Source organism: Lolium rigidum, chromosome 7 (assembly GCF_022539505.1).
Source record: "Lolium rigidum isolate FL_2022 chromosome 7, APGP_CSIRO_Lrig_0.1, whole genome shotgun sequence".
NCBI lineage: Eukaryota > Viridiplantae > Streptophyta > Magnoliopsida > Poales > Poaceae > Lolium > Lolium rigidum.
The window spans coordinates 45,375,035-45,391,120 of NC_061514.1; the positions used below are offsets into that span (position 1 = coordinate 45,375,035).

At 47.9% G+C, this 16,086-nt stretch overlaps 1 non-coding gene across 1 annotated transcript; it reads left to right on the forward strand.

The window, feature by feature from the left end:
- Nucleotides 1-445: 445 nt before the first annotated feature.
- On the forward strand, nucleotides 446-517 carry TRNAW-CCA. Its single transcript has one exon. It is a non-coding gene; the product is annotated as a tRNA-Trp (tRNA).
- Nucleotides 518-16,086: the final 15,569 nt, after the last annotated feature.

Here is a 16,086-nt window from a genome sequence, read left to right on the forward strand (position 1 = left end):
GCGGCCTGCGGAAATTCAGACATTCACGATCGAGCTCGCGTCCGGAATCCTGGTCGACATGCTTAGCTGCAACTGGAGTTGAACAGCACGACGAAGGACCTACAGAGTTTGTGCTCTGCTTCACTGGTTTGAGCGAACTGTTGCCCGGGCGATGGTCCCGTGACCGTGTCGAAGCGGATCAACAGTTCAGTTTCATGGGGAAACAGGGAGTAATCTGACTTGGTTCTTCAATTTGCATGCGCAAGGACGAAAATGGATACATCCGACTTTCCCTCGGTTTTCCACAATATTGCGATCCTCTGTCTGATTAGTTCTTTCACACACCGGCCGTATTGCCAAGACAGCCCACTTGAGAAAGAAAGAATAGGAAGGCGTTATCGTATAGTACAACTGAAGCCTCGTAGTTTAGGATAAGTAAACTTTGCTCCTCGTTACCACAACAACCGGATCCTTGGCGCAATGGTAGCGCGTCTGACTCCAGATCAGAAGGTTGCGTGTTCGATTCACGTAGGGTTCAAACCCCGAACTAATTCCGGATTTTTTGATTTTTTTTTTGCTTCGTCAAAACATGCTTGTAACAAGGAGGCGCATCACCCCGAGCTAAATCTGAATTTCTTTAAAAATATTTTTGCTTCATCAAAACTTGAATCGTTAAGCTTGTAACAGGGAGGCACATCACCCGCTTTCTTTGAAGAAAACAACGTCACCTCTCGTGTTCAGTGGCCATCAACAAGATAACGAACAACCCAGAGCTAAATCTGGATTTTCCAAACAAAAAAAATCCTTGGTCAAGACTTGAATCATGAAGCTTGTAACAAGGAGTCACATCACCTGACCTAAATCCGGATTTTTTTTAATGAACTATGTTTGCTTCATCAAAACTTGAAATCATTAAGCTTGTAACAAGGAGGGGCATCAACCGCTTTTTAAAAAGAAAACAACATCACCTCTAGTGGTTAGCGGCCATCAACACTATAACGACCAGCCCCGAGCTTAATCCGAATTCCTTTAAAATATTTTTTGTTTATCATGAAGTAGCAAAAAAATTTGTAACAACAATCGGAGGGATGCCACTGGCTTTCTTTGAAGAAAACAACATCCCCCATCTTATTTGGCGGCCATCAACACGATAACGGTCATGACCACATGCATTTTAGCAAGTGACATCAACAATACAACACATAAGGGCATTATTCCACCAATAGACCGCGGTAACACCACCCTCCTGAAACTTTTTGTCACCATTGTTGTTGTGCATATTGTCAACTCCATAAAAGAGAGAAGAATTGATTTATTTTATGCAAGAAACCAGATCGTACCGGAAAATCACGCGCTAGATTACGGGCAAATTAGAAGAAAACACGACTTTATGACCATCCAACTAAACTAGGTTTAGGGTGTCACTAGAGGAAGCTTGCACATCGAACTAAAAACCACACCCCTCCCATCCCCGACACATAAGAGAAGGCAAAACCCGAAGACAAGTAAGCATGAGCCTCGTCGAATGCATAAAGACAATGAACTGAGCCAACGAACCCAGCTTGCTATTGAATTCGAAGCAGCCAAAATCTCACCGATAACACTAGAGAAGTGTGAGTTCCAACCGTGTTGGATCACCAAAATGGAGTCTCCAAGGAGGAAAACAACCTGCAAACATCATCACCAGCCGGTCCAGGTAGTTAGATATGGGTTTTCATACGGACGACGAGACACTAGTAGTTGGGTGTGGGACTGGGCTCCATGATCACAAGATGGGAACTAAACCCAAGCACGCAATCGTCCCCTACACCAACAAGATTGTGCAAGACTTCCCTAAAAAAACAAGATTGTGCAAGACTTATGTCGGAAGCTACATGACTAGCAGTCCACGGACGCCCCTACCTCACTATGTGTCGGGATTTTAGATGTTTTTAACCGGCTAAACATGCAATTTCTTACAACATTGTGTGTTACCGGTCAATCTTTTGCCGGTCTCGCTCCCTCGCTCGTGCTGATTCACAAGCGCTGCCGTGATGATGCTACTCTCTGGCAAGCTCGTCTGTCGCTTGATCACTGTGGCGACGTCGATCTCTGGCTCTCCTACTTCCTCCCCGAGCGACCCTGACTCCATGTACTCTTCTTTTTTGAGCTCGCCCCCTTTGCATTGGGTGTAATCTCCCCTCAAACCCCTCTGTATCTTCTGCTGTAACACACACGGGGAATTCACCAGATCTCTCGATGAAATGAATACAAACCATTCAGGTGGGAGCCTTTGTGCTCACCCCCCGTGAAATTTTAAAAAAATCTTACGGTTTCATATGAATATGGTATATCTCTGATATCTATTATATACTACTACGAGAGTCTAATAAAGCAACCACGTTGATATACATCATTCAAATTAGTTAGTCCACATCTTGCGGTTTCATATGAGACAGGAGGGCGGAGAACCCGATTTATGTGTGGAGTTTTTAATACAAGCAGTATTTTCTAGAGATTTGGTAGTCATATTCTTTTTTGGACACCCGCCTCAATGGGGATGACATCGTATGCAATAAGTGGTCTTCAACACTTCATTCGAAAACAACATCTTCTTCTCGACATCAATGTTGGTGTTGGAAGATTCCAATTTCTAGGTATATATGGGCCTTTAGATCCTGCTTCGCAAGATCTATTTTGATCATTTTCTTATGGTTGCTGCGAGGATGATTGTCCTCATAATATTTGTTCCGTCTTCTACGTCCTCGACAATGGTGATTCATACTCTCGGCTTCCAGCGATGTTGACAAGGTTGTCCGGTTACTTTGCCCAAGCATACTGGTGTTGCTACTCTTGCCGATTTTGATTGACTACTTTATTGGTAGTGCGCACATGTAACCTTGACATTACGTCTCAAATTAAAATTATAGGAGAACCTTCGTTAGTATTTACAGGTTTATGGTTTGGCATTTGCTTCTGGCTGTCTTTAAAAAAGTACAATATGGAAGAAGAAAAAATTTGAAGACCTCGAAAATGTAGATTTTATTTTGTAATTGCTGGAGACAGCTCATGTATCTTTACCATATACTTTTTGCTACTTTAAATATATGTGGTATGGATTGTCAACTTTTTTGTTGTTGTCTGGAACATGATAGCTGCAAGTAATAAAATCTGGCTGGAAGATGGTGACAAGAGGTAGGAGCTGCTAGCTTATATGGACAAAAAAAAGTGGAAACTGAAAAGTACATAGTTTCTTCGTTTTTATTTAAACTTTGTGCTAACTTTAGTTAAAGTCAAAAAAAATAAAGTTTAACTGAAGATGTAAAAAAATATATCAACATCTATAATACCAAATTCATATAATATGAAAATATATTTTATACAATTATAATTAATGATTTATATTTTAGATGTTCAGATTTTTTCCTACATATTTGGTCAAAATTTGTTAAGTTTGATTTTGACTAAACCCGGAGGGAAGGATAACTTTGAATGAGCATTTTGTTTCTATGAGTAAGTACATAAATGACAAATTTATTTAACTGTCGTCAGACCAACACACTGAAAAACGCATGTGGAAGTTTCGAGCCGTTAAATAATGAAACCCATCAGACCAACCCTCCCACAAAATGCTTGTGGAAATTCATAGGTTGGAGTCGTATAATTTTAATATTAATAAAGTCACGACATTAGTCGCATCATCAACAGAAACGCCCTCACATTAAAAGGTTTACTAGCTTAATGATAGAGACATGGATAGTCAACACATATTCTCGCTAAGATTATAATGTCCCTCCAGTAAAGGAATATTCTGACTTAATGAGACACATAATGTCAAGCCTTTAAAATTTCATGAAGATACAATATAGTCGACACACTATCGACGGGAACATCCCTCACACCATAAAATATTTTGGCATAGTCACGAAATATTTCAGCTTCATACATATTTACTACCCCTAAAGTGTGTCAATACTAATTTTAATCGGAGGACCTGAAAAGCGTACATTAATTCTTATGAATTGTACTTTGGCAGACATTGCTTGGTTTGTATTATAGAGATATTTGGACTATTGCACGTGTCTTTCTCTCGTGCATGTAACATTACCAAAGTATATGCTATGTAAGCCGTGTAGCTATTTTGTATAACAAAAAGTTTTACATGTGACCGGGTGTGTAGAACCATTGAATGAAAATCGAAATAAGTTAGGAGTCTAAAGAACTTAGAATCCTACTTCTTTAGCTTTAACTATTGATGTATAAATGAATAATATCTCAACGAATATGCCTAGAAGAAGGGAACACCAATTTATCTTTAGCGGTATATTTGTGTAAAAAATAATGGCCAAAGTTTTACCAAGTTCATATTTCAAAAATGTTGCACACTGTCACATGGAGTAAGTAAGCAAGAGGAACAAATATCAGAACAAATAAGTCTCACTATTTAATATGACATACATATTAAGGATGATACACCGTTTTATATTAATTTAATGATTCTTTTATCAAAGATAATTAACCTTGCATTCCGATATAATATCATGTAAGAACTATATTTGGGTTTATGGATCCAATCACATACATGGGTGCTTCAACATATGGCATGATAATCATTTGCCCACTAATTTTAGATTGCCAAAGATGTTACTCCCATACGTGATATTTTGTCTACCAAAATATTCGCGATAGTTGTAGCACAATATTCTTTGTCGTCACTTATTGGGAAATAATGTGATATTGGTGAAACCATATTTGAATTTCCCGAACACTTTCAACCAACTATAGTGATGCCCTCTATTTGTGAGGGACACCGTGCTAGTTTATGCAAAACCTGAATGAGATCTTGTTAAAAAAGTTATAAACATGGGTTTACTACAATTTAATTGAAAAACAAGTGAACTAATACAAATATGTGTTGGATTTATTAAAAATGTTTCTAAAATAACAAGATTTTATTACGGTTTCATTTAAACTGGATAGGTTTCAAACAAATGGCATATTAATACGATATATGAAAAATATAACGAGAAAGCGCAACACGACGGTCTACTAAGGAGGATGAACAGCGGATCAGTAGGACACTACACTCTATGAAAAACCGCGAGCAAGCGAAAGGCGAAGTTGAGAAGCAAGAAGGTGTACACCATACAGACATATCTAGTCCTCGTCCATCTTGAGCCACCTCGTCCTAACCATCTCCTCCCATGCCTCGGCATGCGGCTCGGCCCAATCGGGGATAACCTGAAAATGCAATACTCAACTCAATCTAATGCAATCGCAACTTAGTAGCAATGTAGAATCTCATTGACATTTTACTCACCGACATGTAGTCCTCCACCGTCATCTCGTACTCGGCCTTAGCATTCTTACCGACAATGTCCGGCTTATGGACCCTCTCGCCTCTCTCGCCCGAAGTGACCCGCGGACGTGATCCTTTGGTTGTACCACACCTGCGGTGTCAACCTCTCACAAGTCGCCCGCAAAGTCCTGTTCGCGGCCGTCTCCTCAACCTCGGGCGCCACACGATAAAAACACTTCAATCATGCAAAAAACAATTGTGAGATTCATGAGTTAGAACATTGGGGTCATCAAATATGAACGAAGCTCGAGAAAATATGTCTTACCCAAAACTTTCTCATCACGGCCTCGGCGGCCGTCGGGAAGCCTACGCCGGGGGCACTCTCGTAGTCCGTCCAAGTAGTGGCTAGCTTCTTCTCGCCAGCTGGGACAGATGCCGAGGGATAGTACTTGCGCGGCCAGAACTTCCTAAGCAAAGCTCCAATCATGCTGCTAGGCGGGCGCCCCTTGACCCCCGGAGGAAATATCCAATTGCTGCACATGAAAATCAAACATTAGCACATGAAAATCAAACATTAGTACATGAAAATCGAAATTGCCAAATTAGTACACTTACTCGGGGCCAGCGGGAATAATAAGGGTCTTCGCCTCATGGGTCTTAGGCTCCTTCCTCTCGTCGGGGACTCTCGCTTCCCCACGAATCTTCGGTGCCTTCGGCCGCCCATCCTCCTCCGGAGTCTCAAACCCGCGGCTAGAGTCCTCCTCGGCTCTAGACTCCGTCTCCGCCTCCTCTCTAGACGTCCCCTCCAAAAAGAACCCGGAAGCAACGTCGCCTGAAGCCGAGGGTGGTGGCTCAAAGTCCGGTCCTCCCCAGCCACCTCCACCTCCACCTCCACCTCCACCTCCACCTCCACCTCCACCTCCTCCCAAGCCACCTCCAGCTCCACCACCTCGTCCCCGTCCTCGTCCTCGTCCTCGTCCTCCTCCTCCTACCGCGCCGTCCTCGTAACGCGGATTGCGACGCGGTTCCCTCTCACTCCTTCTAACATTGTTCTTGCGTTGTTGCATCTTCTTAAGCAAGCTCGACGAGTCCTCCTTGCCGCCGCTCATATTGTTCAATCACCCGCATTGAGAAAGAGAAAACAATTAAGAAGCATGTTGAAAAATATATAAATAGTAAGCATAAAGACACTAAACAATTAAGAAGCATGTTCAAAAATATATAAATAATAAGCATAAAGATACTAAACAATAAAGAAGCATGTTGAAAAAAATATAAATACTAAGCCATATTTTCTCGGGGAGATACCCTCGAAGCATCACCGGCATCAGCCGCTCAATCCATATATGATAGTCGTGACTCTTGAGCCCGGTGACTTTTCCCGTCGAAAGATTGACTCCCTTGCTCATATTCGAACAATAACCATCAGGGAACATCACAACGTATTTTAGCCACTTGAATGCCTCCTTCTTTTGGATGGAATCAAGGCAGAAGTCGGCGTGCGGCTTGAACCAATTCTTTCGACGGCCGTAGGACGTTGCATGTGTAATTTCTTCCTATCACGAAGCTTCTCAACATCGACTCTAGCCTTGACATTATCCTTTGACTTCCCGGGAATGTTTAGGCACGTGTGAAATAAGGACTCCGCGATATTCTTTACGGTGTGTATCACATCGATGTTATGGGGAAGTTCGAGGTCCTTGTAATACTCGAGCTTCGTTAAGGCTGCCTCGTGAGTCCAGTTGTGCGTTACACCATATCCCTCAAATTGATGGCCAGCTTCCGATGCCGCTGGCACGAGAGCACGTAGCTCGGCATCAACAGCTATACCATCGAACTTTGGCACCTCTCGTTACTTCATGCACAACTTTGCCTTTCTTGAAGTTCTTTTTGTCTTCTCCGAACGGATGCCTCCGTTTGAGGTACTCGCCGATTCGTGTCAAACGCAACATACTTGCGACCCTTATTTAGCCAAAGGAACTCAAGTCGATGCTCGCACACTGGGCATGGCCATTTACCAGCTCGTACACCATCCGCATGTTAGGGCGTACCCGGGCATGTCATGCATGGTATACCGCAACCAAACTTTCATGCGAAGTTTGTCTTCGATGCTCGGTCGTACGTCAACGTCCCGTGGTGCCAAGAGTGGTTCAAATCTTCCATAATCGGCTGCATGTAGACACTCAAGTTCTTCCCGGGTAATGGGGCCCCGGAATGATCAGCGACGAAACATGGTCTTCCTCGTCATTAGGACTCCGGGAGGGAGATTGAGCGGAATTACAAACACGGGCCAACAACCGTAATTGGAATTCGACATACCATATGGATTGAAGCCATCCGTAGCTATCGCAATTTCGACATTCCGAGCATCCGCTGCCCTATGGGGGTATTTTCTATCAAAGTTCTTCCATGCATTGCCATCGGATGGATGTCCCATCTTCGTCCGCCCCTGATTGTCCTTTATTCGAGTCCCCATCTTGTGCCACGTCATCCGTTTGGCGGTCTCCTCGCTCAAGTAAAGCCGCTGGATTCTTTTTATGAATGGGAGATACCGAAGAATCGACTTTGCGATCTTTGACCGCCTCACCCGACCATCCTTTCCCGTTACCTCTTCATACCTAGAGGCCTTACAAATGGGACAAGTACTTGTCCTCCGCAAACTGTTTCCAGAAGAGAACACAGCCATTTTCACAACAGTCTATCCTTTGATAATCCATGTTGAGCGCCGACATGAGTTGCCTCGTCTCGTGCAGGCTTTTAGGCAGACAATGCCCTTTGGGCAACATGTTACCAGTTGTTTTCAGACTTGCTTCGAAGCCGTCACGGGTGGTGTTGTACCGGGTCTTGTCGGCTAGACATTGGGAGATGGCATCGAGCTGAGAAATCTCGGCGCCATCGTACAGAGGCGTCTTAGCAGCGGCTATCATTTCATAGAAGGCCTTCGCGGCTGGCTCGGTTCCTCCGGTTCGGAGGTTCCTCCGGTTCCGGCGGGTCCTCCCGTGAAGGTGGCGACTACGGCATGTGGGCATCGACAAGATCATCTAGAAAGTCTCTAACCCCATCGTACTCATTGCCATTGAGCCGCTGCCGCATCACCTCACCTCTGTCACGTTCGTGCTCATCAAAGTCGATCCGCGTGACGTAACGAGGCATATACCCATATTGCGTAAGGTGTTTAAACATGTCATCCTTTCCACGACGGTGATGCTTCAAGCAACGATTGCACGGGCAAAGTGGCTGAACCTTCGTTTTGTACCACGCGCCAACTCCTTCACTAAATGCCAAGTCTTCCTTATCCACTCATCCTGTTTTATTAGTCGCACTAACACGGCCGGTGTACATCCATCCATTATCAGCCATCCTCTCGCTCTATTGGAAGCCAAACGACAAGCATAGCATTTATATCAAATAGGAAAATGCATCATATTTTAATTTTTTTAACGAGGCAAAACGAATGCATCAACCTACATCTCTACTAGGTGGGCTCCTAGCAGCCGCCGGATCCGTAGATTGAGTACGTTCTCCATGCTCTACCCGGTCCGAGTCAAAATTTCGGCAGCACCTCCCCGCTGCTCTCCCGATACACGTCTCGCCAAAAAGACAAGAGGATGTGCATCCGGAGAACAACGGTGAGGCACTGCCGAAATCCTGACTCGGACCGGAGCAGAGCATGGAGAACGTACCCAACTACGGATCCACCGACCGTCCCGTAAATGCCGCAAGCGTTACGGTTGAAAATATGCCGACCACTAATGCATATTTATCCGCGTAACGCTTGAGGACGGGAAGTGACACCTAGGTTACGCAACTTGACTTGGAAAATGAATCTAGTGACATAAATAAAATGCGGAGAAGAAGTTGGAAATTTAGCTCACCCTCGGCTGTAGAGGAAGTAGTCGAACAATCGAGTGTCGATGTCGGCGGCCGTCGAGAAGCGCGTCAAGATCCGGGATCGTCACGCCGGGGTGCTCAAGACGAGGCGGTCACGGCCTGGCCTATTACAAATACATATTATTAGAAGAAATTCACATTTGCATTTCTATTTACATTATTAAACATAGCATTTCAATTTCAACTACACATTTCTATTTCTTTCCAAATGTCCACTATTCTATTTCTATTACTATTTCAAATCAATCCTATTTCTATTTTTTTCTACTATTTACACTATTCTATTTCTATCCCCACTATCTATGTTTGTATTTCCAAATAACTTTGGTTGTCCTTCCAAATGATTAATTTCTATGTTTGTATTTCATTTTTTACCATGGAACTGTGGGACAACATTGTATTACACCTTAGGATAACAACTATGCATGTTTACATGAACACAAAAGATTCCCTAAAAAACATGAACACAAAAGAAATAAAAACTACAAGAGGTTGCCAATCCATGCTTACCATCTCCTGGCGGCTGAGGAGGAGGAGGAGGCCGGGGCGAGGAGGAGGAGGCCGGGGTGAGGAGGAGCGGGGCCGAGGAGGAGGAGGGGTCCGGGCGAGGAGGAGGAGGCCGGGCGAGGAGGAGCGGGGGCGGGCGAGGAGGAGGCCGGGGCGAGGAGGAGGAGGCCGGGGCGAGGAGGAGGAGGCCGGGGTGAGGAGGAGCGGGGCGGCGGCGGGTCGAGGCGGCGGCGGGTAGGAGGCGGCGGGCAGGAGGAGGAGGCCGGGGCGAGGAGGCGGCGGCGGGTAGGAGGAGGAGGCCGGGGCGAGGAGGAGGCGGCGGCGGCGGCGGGTAGGAGGCGGCGGCGGCGGCGGGTAGGAGGCGGCGGCGGCGGGTAGGAGGCGGCGGCGGGACGACAGGGAAAAGAGGGCGCGGGGGAAAAACGCGAGCACGGGCGGGGACTTGGCCGAAAACGCGTGTTTTTCGGGCACAGCTTGTGCCCTACGCCGAGGGCCACCGTCGGCTTAGCCGTTGAGGTGGACCCTGGGCAACCCGCTAGGGTTTGGATACGCCGAGGGCCCCCCTCGGCTCATGTATTTTTTTAAATTTTTTTTTTCTTTCATTGTTTCATCTAATAACTATAATATACTAGTATATATTATCCAGATTAACTTTTTTACCACGTCGACTTCTAATAACTAGGACACATAAAATGACGCCACGCGGCTCCGCTCGATTTTTTTGGCTCCGTTTGCTTTGCCAACTGCGCAAAACGGGGCCGCCGGGACATGCGGTATGGCCGTACCGGGCGCGCGCGTGCACCCGTCCGCCAACGCGCGAAACGGAAAACATTTAGCACATAAAATGACGCGTCCTAGACCTAAAAACATTTTTCCCTCCATTTATTGAGCGAAGGAAAGTGTCGCCCCAGTTCAAATCCGGATAGTTTCCAGCGGATTCGGCGGGGCACCGCAGGAAGCGGGTGGGATTCCCAGATGGATTCCGCGCGCATATGGCATGTGATAGGTGGTGCGTAGGAGGTATCCTACCGCCGCGCGGAGGTCCCGCGCGATACTGAAATGCGCGCCATGTAGTCGCTTCACAAAAAAAGCCCTTCCGGCACCCCGAAAATGGAAAAACCGTCGCCCGTGGTTCGGATTGGAAATCCGCGACCGGGGCCTTGCTTCCCATCCTAAGGCCCACGCACGTGCCAAATATGGCCTCGTTCCGACAAACTATGTGGTGAAACGGGCCGTTTCCTACTCATTTCCCCTAAAAGCCATAGAACTCCGGACGAGATAGTCCTGTTCGTGAAGGGTTCTCCAAGATAATTGCCGTATCCCAGTTCCGTCTTTTGCAGTGGTTACTAGGACACATAAAATGACGCCACGCGGCTCCGCTCGATTTTTTGGCTCCGTTTGCTTTGCCAACTGCGCAAAACGGGCCGCCGGGACATGCGGTATGGCCGTACCGGGCGCGCGCGTGCACCCGTCCGCCAACGCGCGAAACGGAAAACATTTAGCACATAAAATGACGCGTCCTAGACCTAAAAACATTTTTCCCTCCATTTATTGAGCGAAGGAAAGTGTCGCCCCGGTTCAAATCCGGTCGGTTTCCGACGGATTCGGCGGGCACCGCAGAAGCGGGTGGGATTCCCGGATGGCTTCCGCGCGCATATGGCATGTGATAGGTGGTGCGTAGGAGGTATCCTACCGCCGCGCGGAGGTCCCGCGCGATACCGAAATGCGCGCCATGTAGTCGCTTCACAAAAAAAAGCCCTTCCGGCACCCCGAAAATGGAAAAACCGTCGCCCGTGGTTCGGATTGGAAATCCGCGACCGGGGCCTTGCTTCCCATCCTAAGGCCCACGCACGTGCCAAATATGGCCTCGTTCCGACAAACTATGTGGTGAAACGGGCCGTTTCCTACTCATTTCCCCTAAAAGCAATAGAACTCCGGACGAGATAGCCCTGTTCGTGAAGGGTTCTCCAAGATAATTGCCGTATCCCAGTTCCGTCTTTTGCAGTGGTTACTAGGACACATAAAATGACGCCACACGGCTCCGCTCGATTTTTTGGCTCCGTTTGCTTTGCCAACTGCGCAAAACGGGGCCGCCGGGACATGCGGTATGGCCGTACGGGCGCGCGCGTGCACCCGTCCGCCAACGCGCGAAACGGAAAACATTTAGCACATAAAATGACGCGTCCTAGACCTAAAAACATTTTTCCCTCCATTTATTGAGCGAAGGAAAGTGTCGCCCGGTTCAAATCCGGATAGTTTCCAGCGGATTCGGCGGGGCACCGCAGAAGCGGGTGGGATTCCCGGATGGCTTCCGCGCGCATATGGCATGTGATAGGTGGTGCGTAGGAGGTATCCTACCGCCGCGCGGAGGTCCCGCGCGATACCGAAATGCGCGCCATGTAGCCGCTTCACAAAAAAGCCCTTCCAGGCACCCCGAAAATGGAAAAACCGTCGCCCGTGGTTCGGATTGCAAATCCGCGACCGGGCCTTGCTTCCCATCCTAAGGCCCACGCACGTGCCAAATATGGCCTCGTTCCGACAAACTATGTGGTGAAACGGGCCGTTTCCAACTCATTTCCCCTAAAAGCCATAGAACTCCGGACGAGATAGCCCTGTTCGTGAAGGCCGGTTCTCCAAGATAATTGCCGTATCCCAGTTCCGTCTTTTGCAGTGGTTACTAGGACACATAAAATGACGCCACGCGGCTCCGCTCGATTTTTTGGCTCCGTTTGCTTTGCCAACTGCGCAAAACGGGGCCGCCGGGACATGCGGTATGGCCGTACCGGGCGCGCGCGTGCACCCGTCCGCCAACGCGCGAAACGGAAAACATTTAGCACATAAAATGACGCGTCCTAGACCTAAAAACATTTTTCCCTCCATTTATTGAGCGAAGGAAAGTGTCGCCCCGGCTCAAATCCGGACGGTTTCCGACGGATTCGGCGGGGCACCGCAGAAGCGGGTGGGATTCCCGCGATGGCTTCCGCGCGCATATGGCATGTGATAGGTGGTGCGTAGGAGGTATCCTACCGCCGCGCGGAGGTCCCGCGCGATACCGAAATGCGCGCCATGTAGTCGCTTCACAAAAAAAAGCCCTTCGGCACCCGAAAATGGAAAAACCGCCGCCCGTGGTTCGGATTGGAAATCCGCGACGGGGCCTTGCTTCCCATCCTAAGGCCCACGCATGTGCCAAATATGGCCTCGTTCCGACAAACTATGTGGTGAAACGGGCCGTTTCCTACTCATTTCCCCTAAAAGCCATAGAACTCCGGACGAGATAGCCCTGTTCGTGAAGGCCGGTTCTCCAAGATAATTGTCGTATCCCAGTTCCGTCTTTTGCAGTGGTTACTAGGACACATAAAATGACGCCACGCGGCTCCGCTCGATTTTTTTGGCTCCGTTTGCTTTGCCAACTGCGCAAAACGGGGCCGCCGGGACATGCGGTATGGCCGCACCGGGCGCGCGCGTGCACCCGTCCGCCAACGCGCGAAACGGAAAACATTTAGCACATAAAATGACGCGTCCTAGACCTAAAAACATTTTTCCCTCCATTTATTGAGCGAAGGAAAGTGTCGCCCGGTTCAAATCCGGACGGTTTCCAGCGGATTCGGCGGGGCACCGCGAGAAGCGGGTGGGATTCCCGGATGGCTTCCGCGCGCATATGACATGTGATAGGTGGTGCGTAGGAGGTATCCTACCGCCGCGCGGAGGTCCCGCGCGATACCGAAATGCGCGCCATGTAGCCGCTTCACAAAAAAAAGCCCTTCCGGCACCCCGAAAATGGAAAAACCGTCGCCCGTGGTTCGGATTGCAAATCCGCGACCGGGCCTTGCTTCCCATCCTAAGGCCCACGCACGTGCCAAATATGGCCTCGTTCCGACAAACTATGTGGTGAAACGGGCCGTTTCCTACTCATTTCCCCTAAAAGCCATAGAACTCCGGACGAGATAGCCCTGTTCGTGAAGGCCGGTTCTCCAAGATAATTGCCGTATCCCAGTTCCGTCTTTTGCAGTGGTTACTAGGACACATAAAATGATGCCACGCGGCTCCGCTCGATTTTTTGGCTCCGTTTGCTTTGCCAACTGCGCAAAACGGGGCCGCCGGGACATGCGGTATGGCCGTACCGGCGCGCGCGTGCACCCGTCCGCCAACGCGCGAAACGGAAAACATTTACCACATAAAATGACGCGTCACACTTGTACATATATGTTAGGGGCAGATGCAAGTTTTCCAACAATTCTGACGCTCCGGTGATCTGTATCTTGGGAAACCCTAGGGCGGGGACCCCGTAGATCTACCCTCCGTGCGAGAGTTTACCAATGTAATTTTTTACTTGTTTTGGTTTATTTAGGACATATGTACATGGAAACCATAGGTTGGGCATACTTCACCATAAAATAGGCTCCATTTGAGCCGTGGCGAGAGTTTCCACATACGGATCCCGGATTTTACCAAGTGTTAGCCCATGTATGCGGAAATCGTCAACAACGGGTACATCCAAGGTTAGCCAAACCTTACATCACACTTGTACACATATGTTATGGGCATATGCAAGTTTTCCAGCGATTCCGACGATCCGATGGTCTGTATCTTGAAAAAACCCTAGGGCGGGGACCCCGCAGATCTACCCCTATAGCTTTCTCCGTGTGAGGGTTTACCAATGGACTTTTTTACTTGCTTTGGTTTGTTTAGGACATAAGTATATGGAAACCATAGGTTGTGCATACTTTACCATAAAATAGGCTCTGTTTGAGCCGTGGCGGGAGTTTCCACATACAGATCCTGCATTTCACCAAGTGCTAGCCCATGTATGCGGAAATCGTCAACGCCGGGTACATGCAAGGTTAGACAAACCTTACATCACACTTGTACACATATGTTAGGGACAAATGCAAGTTTTCAAGCGATTCCGACGCTCCGGTGATCCGTATCTTGGGAAACCCTAGGCGGGGACCACTGCAGATCTACCCCTATAGCTTTCTCCGTGCGAGGGTTTACCAATGGATTTTTTTATTTGCTTTGCTTTGTTTAGGACATATGCACATGGAAACCATAGGTTTGGAATGAAATAGGCTCCGGATGAGCCGTAGACGGGGAGTTTCCACATACAAATCCCGGATTTTACCAAGCGTGGGCCCATGTATGCGGAAATCGTCAACGCCGGGTACATGCAAGGTTAGACAAACCTTACATCACACTTGTACACATATGTTAGGGACAAATGCAAGTTTTCAAGCGATTCCGACGCTCCGGTGATCCGTATCTTGGGAAACCCTAGGGCGGGGACCCCGCAGATCTACCCCTATAGCTTTCTCCGTGCGAGGGTTTACCAATGGATTTTTTTATTTGCTTTGCTTTGTTTAGGACATATGCACATGGAAACCATAGGTTTGGAATGAAATAGGCCCTGGATGAGCCGTAGCAGGAGTTTCCACATACAAATCCTGGATTTTACCAAGTGTCGGCCCATGTATGCGGAAATCGTCAACGCGGGGTACATGCAAGGTTAGACAAACCTTACATCACACTTGTACACATATGTTAGGGACAAATGCAAGTTTTCAAGCGATTCCGACGCTCCGGTGATCCGTATCTTGGGAAACCCTAGGGCGGGGACCCTGCGGATCTACCCCTATAGCTTTCTCCGTGCGAGGGTTTACCAATGGATTTTTTTATTTGCTTTGCTTTGTTTAGGACATATGCACATGGAAACCATAGGTTTGAAATGAAATAGGCCCCGGATGAGCCGTAGCAGGAGTTTCCAGCGATTCGGACGCTCCGGTGGTTTGTATCTAGGGAAACCCTAGGGGCGGGGACCCGCAAATCTACCCCTAGGGTTAGGGTTAGGGTTAGAGTTAGGGTTAGCAATGGACTTTTTTCCTTTGTTTTAGGACATATGTACATCGATAGCGAGATGTTGGGCCTCATCGGATCCCGTCGACCCGTCTACGAAGAGCGTCACTCGTGGGATCTACATAAGCCATCTACCATTTTTTTCTTTAAAAAAGTAACTATTTTTACATAATTCATACTAGTACATAAATAAAACAAACATAATATAAAGTTAATGACCGAGAAGAAAAAAAGAAAAAAAAATGTATGCCGAGGGTGGCCGTCGGCATAGGTGGGTGATGCCCTATGCCGAGGGTGGCCCTCGGCGCCTCGCTGACGCCGTGACCGGGCCGTCACGGCCGGAGCGGGACCGGAGCACATGCTAGTGCTACGCCGACGGCCTTTAGTACGCCGAGGGTGGCCGTCGGCGTATCCATCTCTACGCCGAGGGGATGTCTACGCCGAGGGGCTAGATGGGCCGCTGCCATGGACCGGACGTACGCCGACGGCCCCGACATTTGGCCGTCGGCGTACGCCACGGCCGTCGGCGCAGCGAGCCATTCCTGTAGTGGTTCCGAAATATAAGCATTTTAAGAAAGCTG